Below are 13,207 nucleotides of genomic sequence, written 5' to 3' on the forward strand. Positions count from 1 at the left end.
AGTTCCTTTGAAACACACTAAAAGGTACATGTTTATTTACTTACTTTTGCATCATACTTGGAATCTCCATGTGATTTTTAAAAATACATTTTTATTTATTTTTTGAGGTAGAAGAATTGAGAGGGAGAGAGAAACATCTGTGAGAGAGAAACATCATTGATCACTGCCTCTTGCATGCCCCCTACTGGGGACCAAGCCCACAACCCTGGGCATGTGCCCTGACCTCGAAATGAACCAGTGACCTCTTGGTTCATGGGTTGGTGCTCAACCACTGGGCTACACTAGCTTGGCTCCATATGATTTTGATAGCTTTAAATGATCATTGGTTCTGTTCGTGTGTGTGTGTGTGTGTGTGTGTGTGTAAAAAATGATATATAAGTATGTTACTGCAAAATTCTCAATTTGCTATTTGTTCCTGCCTGCTAGTCATATAATACTCTTTCCAGATAAGATTGTCATTTAAATAATCCAGTAGGAAATCTTATGTAAACTTTCTAGATCTGCTAAAGAAAGCCTTTTAGAATAGAGGTGATTTAAATTAGTGCTAATTTAGAAGCCTTTGGAGAATATTTGCCTGTCAATTCAGTGTTAATATGGAGCTAATTAGACTCTTTTGCCCACAAACAATTTTTAAGTCCAGCAACAATACACACTGAATGATTAAAGTGCCTGAGAAGCAGAAATAAAAATGCAATTTTCATTAGAGGATATTTCCTTTTCAGCTTTGACTGTATAGATTAGATTTTTGAAAGAATAACTCTTATTAAATACTAGAGGCCCATTGCATGAAGATTCATGCAATAGGCCTTCCTTCCCCTGGCTGCTGGCACTAGTTTTTCTCTGGCACCTGGGACTCAGGCCTTCGCTCCAGCCACAGCGGAGAAGACAAGCCTCTTCAGTCTTCAGTCTTCACTTCGGCCAGAGCCTTCAGTCTTCACTCTGCACCTGTGTATGCAAATTAACCCACAAACTTTGTTGGGTTAATTTGCATACTCACACCTGTTTGGCTGGTGGGCGTCGTGGAGGTATGGTCAATTTGCATATTTCTATTTTATTAGTGTAGATACTGGGTAGGACAAAATGACTGGATTACCACCTAGACTCAAATAATAATTGTGTATTTCTCTGATAAAAATGATATATTTTATACACCATGAATGAAAGCATAGATATTCATATTTTTCTATTAATTTAGTATTGAATTTTTAAGAGGAAGAAATGGTTTCTTACTTATATTCTTAACCACCTTGGATTGTTTTTAACTGAGATAAGATTCACATAACATACAATAAACCATTTAAAGTGGACAATTCAGTGGTATGTAGTACATTCATAGTGTTATGCAATCATCATGTCTTTGTAATTTCAAGACATTTTCATCACTCTAGAAGAACACCCACGATTATTAAATAATCTTCAATGTGACTGTCTATATCCTAAACTGAAACAGCTATCTCTTTTGGATATTTCAATCAGCATTGTCATTTATAAGAAATGGAGAACATCCATTAGTCAGGATGGACTCCATTTTTTGGTCCAGAATACAGAATAGAGATATTCCTGAAGCTAAAGAAAAGCTTTGACTTATGACAATGGTGAATCTATGAATTTCTCATCTGTCTGTGTTGCTGCTTTCTCTGTGCAGAAAAATTTCCCCCTTTCGTATTCATATGCAGCAATTTTTCTCCCTTGAATTACACATCATTAACCTTTTGCACTCGGATGTCGAGTGTGACTTGACACGGTTAGCATTAGAATAAAGGAATTGAGAAAAAAGCAAGCGAGTGCAAAGGGTTAAGGTTTTTGGAATGTTCATACCATCAACTCTATTTGGATTAAGAAGGAATTTCAAATTGTGATAGTGCTATTTAGGAAAACTAGGTTGAGATACAGAGACATATATAATAGAAGGGTAATAGCCACCTTTGCGCCAGTGCCAAGAAAAAAAAAGGCAACCTTGGATTTAGCTGTTATATATTATTTCACTTAGAAATAGCCTTCCTAGAGTATATTCCCAGAAGTGGGATCTCTGGGTCAAATGGAAGTTCCATTTTTAATTTTTCTGAGGAAACTCCATACTATTTTTCACAGTGGCTGCACCAGTCTGCATTCCCACCAGCTATACTTTTTACCCACATCCTCACCAGTACTTGCCAATCAGAAAGAAAAGATGCACTCCTGCATTCACAGCAGCATTATTTACAATAACTAAGATCTGGAAACAGCCCATGTGCCCACCAGTAGATGAATGGATACATTTGCATAATAAAATACTCTGCAGATGTAAAAAAGATGGAGGTCTTACCCTTTGCTACAGCATGGTTGGACCTGGAGATAATTATGTTAAGTAAAGTAAGCCAGAAAGAGAAAGACAAATATCACATGATCTCACTTATAAGGAGAATCTAATGAATAAAATAAACTGATGAATAAAATAGGTCCAGGGGCATGGAGGCACGGAACAGATTGGCAGGTCTCAGACAGGAGGTTGGTGAGGGGGGAAGGAAAAGATCAAACAAAGAACATACAGGGTGTCCCAAAAAAATGTATACACACTTTAATAGCTGATAGCTGAATTTTGAAAATGAAACATACTTTAATAAACATTGTCATTATAATTATTCAGAGTGTGTGTATCCATTTTTTTTTGGGGGGACACCCTAGATATGCATATATGCATAGTCCCTCTATGACGACAATAATATGGTAAAGGCCTAAGATGGGGTGAGAGCTGGGTGAAAGAGGGAAAAGGGAAACAAAAATGGAGGAGGACATCTGTAAGACTGTCATCAATAAAAAAATTAAAAAGTTAGCTTAAAAAAAGAAGAAAAATAAATAGCCTTTCTAGACTACACACTAGGTTGAACCAGTGGGTTTCTTTGTTTAGAATAAGTTCCCTGTTGCTATGCAGCTTTCTTTCTTCCTTTGGATTTGACTTCAGGTTCCTGTCCTTAAGCTGGAGTTTAGAATGAGTATTTTTAGCTTCAGACTTCTACTTAGTATACAGCTTCTCTTGTTTTAAGTTATTTTACAGGGTGAGACATATTTTTTTAACAACTGAAATCTTTCAATTTTGCTTTAATCTACTTATGAATAATTTTTACAGTTAGTATTTTTGTTTTATGCAATAAACCTTTCCCCATGTGAAGTCATGAAGATATTTATTTGAGTGCAGTTGCTAAAAATATTGCTAAATTCTGTCTCCTAATTGAGAAGAAGTAGGCATTAGGAATTGAAGCAGATTGATTTATGATTCTTTTTTTCCTCAAAATGAGCACATTACATAACTTTTTTGGCCCCAGTTTCATAACTTGCAAAGCCAGTGTATCAAAAAATATCAACTTATAAATTTATTATGGATCTCTAGTGGTTTAATGCAAAATTCTTAGAACAATGAATGGCATAACAATGCTATTTTTATTACTAAAATGATTCAATTTATTTGTTTTAATTGCCATGACTGATTGCTTTATTTTAATGGCAATTATTTGCTTTGTGCACCCATTACAGTTATTTAACTAATGTCTACCTTTAAATGTATAAGTACTAGTACGTTACCTATATTTATTTAGCAATGTGCACCTTTCTATACTAAGCTTCAATCTTCCTTGTGGTTTTATTCGTATAACACTGATGCTTAATTTGCAAAGAAAATTCAATAGTTCGGTTTAATAATTCTGATGTCAGGCTATAATTAGTTTCTTTTTTCTTCCTTTCCCTTATTATTCATTTTTAAGAAATATAAGAAAATAATTATTCTCTTATAGGTTAAGAGATTATATTTTATTATATTAGATTAGTATAAAAATAGTCCTTAATTCATTGACCACTCCTGTGTTTTCTCAGTGTGTTTTATAATGATACATAGATTTAAATGTTGGTGGACCTTACTGAACAGTCGTAAAATCTCTGTCCGTTAAGGCAAAGTTAATGGTTTAGTAACTGTATTACCTTTCTTATGAGCTATCTGTCCACTGTTACAGGAAAATATTTCATTTCTGAAGTTATCTTCATTAAAAAACTAGTTATAATATTTTGTTCATATAATTATTGTAATAAATATAATACATATCATATATTAAAGACATAGAGCAGTGACTGGAAAAATATACATAATAAATCTTGACTATATTATTATATGGTCCTGATATGATTTCCATTGAATTTATCAATTATTTAAGTATTTCCCTTAAATCTCTTTTATATCTTTGAAATTTTTATCATCCAGCAAGTTTTAGTTTTGCTGACTCAAGAATGATGGCTGGTATATGGGAATTTTTTCTACTACAGATAGCTTATTATTAGATAAAAGAACTTTTGATACAATATTCTAAAAATAGTCTTCTATTTTCTAGCTTATACTGTAAAAGAAAGAAACATAATTCCAGGTTAGTTATGTTTCCATTGATACCGTCCCATTCTTGAAAGCTGGAGTATGTTTTGTTTTTTTGTGGGCTATTATTGGTGTTCAGAAAAATAATCAATATAATTGATCCAGTTGTCAGGATTCACACACTTTGCATTATATGCTAAGTTGATGTTCTGTCATTATTAATTTGTTTCTTCATAGTTTAATTTCCACCTTTATAATATTTCAACTGGACCTAGTTTTAAGTTATTGTATAGCAACTTCAAATAAAATCAATTGTTTATACTCAACATATTGACATATACATTGGAAATCTTGATCAGAAAGTCAGCATTTAACATTTGATAAATTACAAATAATCATTATTTTTGAGGCATAAATCAAGCCATGAGATCACCATGGCTAAATAACTACTAAATACTCTGCTGACTTTGAAAATCTTCAAATATATTGCTTTTTTCTTTTTGAAAATTTTACTGTGGAATGTATTATTACAAGGATTATTGCTTCTTATGCATTTTTATATGTTTGATACACTTACATTTTATCAGTACCAAGAACATGAGAAATATAAAGAAATCTGTCACTTAAAATAATTTATATTATGTATATCTATATGCATGTGTATATATATATATACATATCATCTACATACATAAATATTGCATAAAGCAAAATATTCTCTTATTTTTTTTATTTTTTGCTGCAAAAAGCTTTATTGTTTCATTTGGTCCAGTGCATGGGAGAGGGCTTCAGGGTGGTTAAAAGAATAACTAGGAGTTTCGGGAGAGGCTCAGGTAAAAGCCAGACACTGGGGGAATGCAGAGGAGCCTCTCAAAGGCCTCTGGGCTCCAAAGGCTCCTAGTCATGCTTGAGGGTGAGCCTTTAGAAGAGATGCTCACCTAGCCCAGCCTGAGGGCAGGCCAGCCTGCAGATGTTAGTCAGGTGGTCGCCCATCTTTTTGATGAGTTTCACCTCCTCACCCCGGAAGTGGTTCTCCAGGAAGTCACAAAGATGAGGGTCTGGGTGGGTAGAACCCAGGGTATGCAGCTCCAAAAAGAGCTTGGTTCATTGGGATCAATGCCAGGGTGGCTTGAATGAGTTTTGCCCCACTCATCTTGGGCAGGCTTCAACACATCCTGCAAGACAAAGAGATGCTCAGGGCCCTCGCGCTTCTTCTCTGCCAACTTCAGGAAGAAGTGGCCCATGCCCTCCAGAGCCACATCATCATGGTGGAAATAGAAGCCCAGAGAGAGGCAGGTGTGGGAGGCCCACAGTTGCAGGTTGGCCAGGCGGTTGACTGCAGCCTCCACCTGGGTGGAATTCGGTAATAAGGAGTTAACAACAACACATACAGCGTGTGTTGGCTGGTCCCGGAGGTGGTTCTGAGGTGGTGACTGGATAAGATGCCGGAGCGTGGCCAGAGGCTGGAAGAAGGGGTGTCCCTGGGTCTGTTCCATCCAAACACTGTTGAGAGATCCAGGACCGCTCTTACTTCTTTGATGAATAATCATCACGGCATAAGATTGTTCTGAGATACATTCTACTTACTTGTTTCATGAGGTTTTATAAAATGTTGTTAGCCAAAATAAGAATATAGTAATATATTTTCAAATGACTTTATTAGATTTGAAACTACATGTTGCATCCTGATAATCTAGCAGTTAAAACAATAAATAGCAATTAATGCTCTATGACATTTCTTATAATACAGAAGGCAGCTATATATTCTAATAGTTTATTTCAGTTATCATTGAGTATAATTGAGTATATGTAATATAATGTTAACTGTTGTCTCTTGTCAACATATTTTTGCAAATATTTTTTTATTTTTTTAAAATAAGTTTTCGCCTGGCTGGCATGGCTCAGTGGTTGAGCATTGACCTATGAACCAGGAGTTCAATTCCCCATCAGGGCATGTGCCCAGGTTGCGGACTCCATCCTTATCATTGATGTTTCTATCTCTCTCTCCCTTTCCCTTTCTCCCTGATATCAATAAAAACATATTAAAAAATATGTTTTTATTGATGTTAGAGAAAGGGAGAGAGAGAGAGAAAGAGAGAGAGAGAGAGAGAGAGAGAGAGAGAGAGAGAGAGAGAGAGAGAGGAACTTCTATGAGAAAGAACCATTGAGCAGCTGCCTCCAGCACACCCCATACTGAGGATTGAGCCCACACCCTGGGCATGTGCCCTGACCATATATTGAACCAGTGACCTCCTGGTGCATGGGATGACACTCAACCAACTGAGCCATACTAGCCAGGGCTGTAAATACTTTTTGAAAAAAAGAGCATTCTATATTAAGTAATTATTTCTATTTTAATTACTTTTACTCCATATTATTTTTATATTTTGTGATTTATTTAAATGAAAATCAGTTAGATGACTGACAGGAAAATTAAATAAATTTTTATAACCAGTAGTGCATGGCATTTTTTCTATTAAAATAAAATATTTTATAAGATAAAGCACTGTTAAATGAATACATTAAACTTCATACGCACCAATTTATTCATCAAGTGCAGGTACTGCACTATACTTTTTAATGATTTAAGATGGCAGTATTAATGGAGTCATTCTTTTATGGAGCCCAACATTGATTCATTCTATAAATACTTGTTGACTAACCTCTATGAATGAAGACCTGTGCTAGACAAAGTTTTACATATTAGAAAACACAAGCCTTCAATAACTCAAAACATAGATGCATATTATAGAATGGTGGTTGGGGGGTAGAGTTGGACAAAGTAGAAAAAAGGCAAATTGATGTGAGTGGCTGTAATGTGTCTTTGGGAAAACATGGTACTTAATTAAACCACTTTTTATGTTGCTCCGTTAAGTCTTAATCATAGACCACTCTATACACCAAGAGAAAGCACATGTTGGTTGATTGTATGTGTTCACACGAGTGTTATTATTGTTGTCACTTTTTTCTCAATCATTAAAAAGACATTTGCAGTAATTTTACCTATAAATTGTATGATTTACAGAGGATGAATATAATTCAGAAAAACGTGTTCCCTCATTCTGTGATAGATGTTGAGATACAAAATTTGTTGATGTAAAATATAGCTCATTATGGTTGGAACAAGGAATTCAATTTTACTGGAGTCATTGGTGCTACTAACTTATGAATGCAAATGGATGTAAATTTTACTCTCATTCAGTATTTCTGTTTTAAATACTCCCATACATTTTTATGAGTTATACTTTTATATTGGCTTGTATTTTTTCTAATTTCTTCCAATTACTATGGATAGTTATGAAAATATATGATTCTTGCTAAGCCAATTCACCAGTGAATTAAGATTAATAGCGAAGGAAAGCGATGGCAGTGGGTTCTATTTCAAGAAGTATTTTATTTAACATTGTCATTCTTGGCAGGCATCTACATTTAGCATAAACTATAGAGAGTATTTTCAGTTTATAGCATATTTTCATTTTGTCAGGAAATGATTTCAGGCATGAACAAGAAATTATTTCAAACTCTGCCATTCCCTCTCTCCTCACTTGAAATTCAAAACTGAGTGTTAAACTTAACCACACACTTTTGCTTTTTTTTTGGTTTGTTTTATTAATTGCTGATTTTATATTTTTGTCATGCTCAGACCTCTATGAATATTTTGATTCATAAATATCTTTCATGATATATAATGCATGTTGAACTCCAAGGGTGGCAATGTAAATGTTGGTGATGAAAATTATAATATTTTAACATATTTGCTTTTCTAAATATAGTTTTTAAGATTCTTTTGTTTTTGTTTTGCTAAATATACAAGGTTGGTAAGTCAGGGATAATATAATGAGCTTTAACTTTTATATATTTTGATTCTCCATCTATAAAAAATGTATGTATTTATTAGATCATTTTTCTCTTATTCATGGCAGACAATCTATTTCATAGCTTTTTTAAATAGTCAAGCAAAGATTATGTGATGAACAGTAGTATATGAATGTGAGATGTCCAGGCAAGCTTTATGCTTTTACCTTTAGAAAATGACATAAAATTATTTACTTTTTATATTACTGTAAAGTCAAAAATAACAAACAAATATAGAAAACTTACTGTATTCCAGGCTCTTTTTAAAACACTTTTCAAATATCAGCTCATTAAATTTCATAAAAATACAATATCATTTACTTCAAAATATTTATTTAAAATATTTAAAAATCAGGGTAGAGAAGTTAAGTATGTTGTTGAAAGTCACACAAACAATGACAGAATTGGAAACTGAACCTTGACAATCCGGCAAAAGAATTTGGGCTGGTATCATTAAGCTATTGAGATAACCAGCCTCCAATATGGTTACAATAATGATTGCCTTACCTAGTGATGCCTCAGTGCAGTCTTGTCCACTGTCCAGGCTGGCTGTCTCTATGTGATCAATGTAATAGGAGGCTAGGTCATTAAAACATTGAAACTTCCAGTTTGTTTGAATCTCTTGCTCTAGTGATTGCTAGCTTTCATGATGAGATGACACTCAATTAGCCTCATAAAGAATCCCACATAAAGAAGAAACAGGGCTTCCAGCTAACTGACAACACCAGCTTTCCAAGCAGGTCATGTTACTCTTGTGTGACTTCTGTGGAAACTAATTCCCCAGATGCATAAATGCCTTAAGAAAACTGCAGCCCAGCTGATATCTACTGTAGTCTCATGGAGAACTCTACCTAGAACATCCCAGTAACCAATACTGACATTTCCAACCCACAATAAATAATTACTGGTGGGGTTTATTTTGGGGGGTGGGGTAGGGGGTGGGTTGTTTTTTGGGTTCCTAAATTTTATTCAGAGATTCATTCAAAATATTCCAGATAATCTTCATCTTTCTCCTCTTCTTTTTCTTGGTTAATCTAGATGTAACACAATTCAAATCTTTGCTGTTAGCAACTACATGCAACCTATCGCGTAGATTATTCTTTTTTTTAAGTATTTTTTGGTGAGATATTTTAAATACCTTTTAGTAAAAGGTAATTCAGAAATTACAGTAATCTTGCTCTCGCTCCTTTAAATTGTTAAAACCCTTTCATTGAGAGTCATGGTTTTCCCAGTCACTTTGATCTTCTCCAGAGGAAACTACTCAAAATTGGCAGTATTCATGATTCCATCTTCTACAGGGTAGGTGCAGTCAAAGGTAAACTTCAGAGACTATTTGTTTGTTTGTTTGTTTGTTTGTTTTGCCTTCCATTCTCCACAAGCTTTTTCACAGGTGCCCTGGCAGCAGCCAAGGCAGAATGGGCAATTGTTGGTGTTTTAAGCTGGCATATTTTGATGAAATGTGTTATGCAATATAAGTTTAATTTTCAATTTATATTGATATGATAGGAGTAAGAGGCTTGCTTGGAACAAGTCTTTACACAATTTCATTCTGTCCTAATGACACATCTCACTCAGTTAACAATGCATGCTCTTCTTCCAAATAATTAAAACCCTTTAGAGTTCCATTTGAAAATCTCAATTTTAACCAATATATCTAACCAGTTTTAATTAACTTGTAAAGTATGACAGGAGTGAAACCTGTACTAAGCGAACAAACTTGCATCAACTTCACAGAAGTTACACAGAATATAATGGCTACCTATGATTTTTAAGAAGTTTAAAATATAAATGCATATTAAAATGTTGTATGGAAAGTAAAAAATGAATAAAACAAAAATGATCAGATAATGTAATCTTATAAAAACTGCTATAGTTTAGTAGTAATAGAAAAGGATTATATATGTGGACTATTTCTGCAAGTGTTATTTTTTTCTTTACTGTTACAAAATAGCTATGATAAAATATCACATAACTGAAAAAATGATAAGTAATGGATCAAAATTCTATAGAAGTAGGACACAAAAAATGATATTTTTGGAGTAATTAGACTATTTTATACACTCCATGTTTAATTAGGGAGTTCTCTTAATTGGAACTTTCCCATCTTATCAAATCGAGCACAATAACACTCAACTATACAGACAGGTGCTTAATTGGTATAATAATTCTAGATAATTGGGGTGCCTGTGGGTGATCAAGAGTTACTTACATCAATCTGATTTCAAGATATTATGTCTTTGTAGTTATCTCCTGCCATGCCTTTTTATTTGCTCTCCAAGAATGACCTCTTCACTGTTAAAGAACTAACTGCCACAAATTTCAATTTCTATCAATTTTTAATCACATTGTAATTCTAAAATTTTCTTCTGACTATAAAATAACTACATTTTATATGGGATCACTTTATTTTATTTATTTCATTAAGATCACTTTATTATTACTTAGTGTTTCCAACCAAATATTAAAGCAAATAATTAGTACATAAAAACTCATGAAATCAATCAACAATCTACACTAATAAAAGAGAAAGAATGCAAATTGACCATACCTCCACGACACTCACCAGCCAATCAGGAGTGAGTATGCAAATTAACCCAACAAAGATAGCGGGTTAATTTGCAAATGCAAGGTTCCGCCCCAGCGAAGACTGAAGACTGAAGACTGAAGGCTCACCTGTGGCCGGAGCCAAGCCTGAAGGCTGAAGGCTTGGCTCTGCTGCAGCCTAGGTCCTGGGTGCCGGAGGAAAACCAGTGCCGGCAGCCAGGGGAAGGAAGGCCTGTTGCACAAATCTTCATGCAACAGGCCTCTAGTCTATATATATGAAAGCCAAGCAACTAGAACTATGGAATGACTGGAATGATTGGAATGACCGGTTGCTATGATGCATACTGTGGCCACAACCACCTGCATCTCCTCCCCCTGGCTAGCCCCACCCATGATCGGCCCCCCCACCCCAATTGGGGGCTGGGCCCACTGGCAAACCTCCTGAGTCCACTCCCCCCTGCCGGCCTGGCCCAATCGGCCCCCATTGGGATGGGCCGGCCAGACCCCACTCATGCACAAATTCTTGCATGGGCCTCTAGTATGCTATAACACACTAAACAATAAGAGATAAATATCACCTCTGAATATCTGAAATGTAATAATTCATATGAAAATAATCACTTAGCTTGAAATTTGTTTTTCATTTCTTTCTTTAAGAACTATTTAGAAGTTGTATGAATTTAAAAATATACATTTTTATTATATTTAATTATTTGATTATAATTAAATTATCATAGCAATGCAACATATAGAATTGCATTTTGTTTAAACTTAGTATTTAAGCCTGCAAACATAAAGAGCGGATATTTTTTGTTTTTATAATTGAACTTCTATTTAAAGAAAATATATTTCTTTCTTAGATTCATTGGAATATATCTTTAAGTAGAAGTAATGTTAATATCCATACTTTTCTTTTTAAATCAAGAGATATTTTATAAGTAAATCTGAAAATTTTAAAGAATCATAGAAAATACATACTGACTTATGGAAAACAAAATATATATACAATTAAAGTCCCTGCAATCTTTGTATCTAAATCTTTATTAGGCTATGTTTAAATATAACTTTTAATAAATTTCCAAAAGAAAATTTCAGATAACCAATTGTTCTAAGTAAGAACCACAATTAAAAACTCTAATAACAATAACTTCAGCAGTGGGCCATGAAACTCAACACAAAGCCCTCTTGCCTGCAGACCTTAGCATTAGCTTCCCTGCCAGCAGACTCAAGAAACAAGCCTGCCCAGACTCTCTAGCCAGGCTGCTGAAAGACTTTACCTTCTGAAGCCAATTTAAAAATTAAAAGAGCTAACTACTACTTCAAATGAACAGACACTGATGCAAGACTAAAAGGATCATGCAGAATCAGGGAAACAAAACCAGCAAAGGAACAAAATTAAGATTTAGTAACTGATCCTAAAGAAATAGAGATAAATGGACATGCTGGGAAATAATTCACACTTATCATATTAAAGGAGCTCAGTGAGGTACAAGAGAACAAATTTAGACATGTGAAAATAACCAGAAAAACAATACATGAATAAAATTAGAAATTCAACAAAAAAAAGAATAGAAATTCTAGAGCTGAATACAATAACGGATCTGAAAAAATCAATAGAGAGCTTCAAAAGTAGACTTGATAAAGAAGAAGAATCAAAAAATTCAAAGACAGGTTATCTGAAATTATCTAGTCTAAGGAAGAAAATGATAGAAAAATTAAAAAGGGTGAAGAAAGTCTACAGAAATTATGGGTAACCATCAAATGCACCAATATATTCATTATGGGAGTGCCAAAAAAGAAGAGAAAGAAAAAGAGGTGGAAACCTTATTTTAAAAAATGACCAATTACTTCATAACTCAGGAGAAGGAAATAGACCAGATTAATAAAATCAAAAGTAATAAAAATCTGATAAATCAAATGAAATCTAGACCAAGGTGCATTAAAAGAAAATTGGTCATTTAAACATATAAACAAAGTTGATAAACCCTTAGCTAATTAAGATAAACAAAGAGAAAACTAACAAAATAAAATAAAATCAGAAAGGAAAAGAGAGATATTACAAATAATTCCATGGAAAATTAAATATATATATATATATTTGTGTATAATTTTTAAAATAGCTCATATATATATATTTATATATATAAAAAAATTATACACAAATTGGACAATCTAGAATACATAGCTAAATTCCTAGAAGCATTCAATCTACTAATGCTGAGTCAAGAAGAACTAGAAGGCCAGGACAGACCAATAATTAGTAAGGAAATTGAATTGGTAATCAAATACCTCCCAAAAAAGAAAAGGCCAGGATCAGATGGCTTTACAAGTCAATTCTTCTAAACATTAAAAAATATCCTATATAATAAAAGCCCAGCAACTGAAACAGCAGACAACCAGAATGACCAGAGACCAGAACCAACATGGCCCCTCGCCAGGGCTGGCCCCACCCCCAGAAAGTGTTTAGGGGCTATC

At 34.0% G+C, this 13,207-nt stretch overlaps 1 pseudogene; it reads right to left on the bottom strand.

Moving 5' to 3' along the window:
* Window positions 1-5,203: 5,203 nt before the first annotated feature.
* LOC129149969 (ferritin light chain-like) lies at window positions 5,204-11,125 on the bottom strand (annotated as a pseudogene).
* Between the last annotated feature and the right edge of the window lie 2,082 nt (window positions 11,126-13,207).

The sequence above is a fragment of the Eptesicus fuscus genome, chromosome 8, assembly GCF_027574615.1.
Source record: "Eptesicus fuscus isolate TK198812 chromosome 8, DD_ASM_mEF_20220401, whole genome shotgun sequence".
Lineage (NCBI taxonomy): Eukaryota > Metazoa > Chordata > Mammalia > Chiroptera > Vespertilionidae > Eptesicus > Eptesicus fuscus.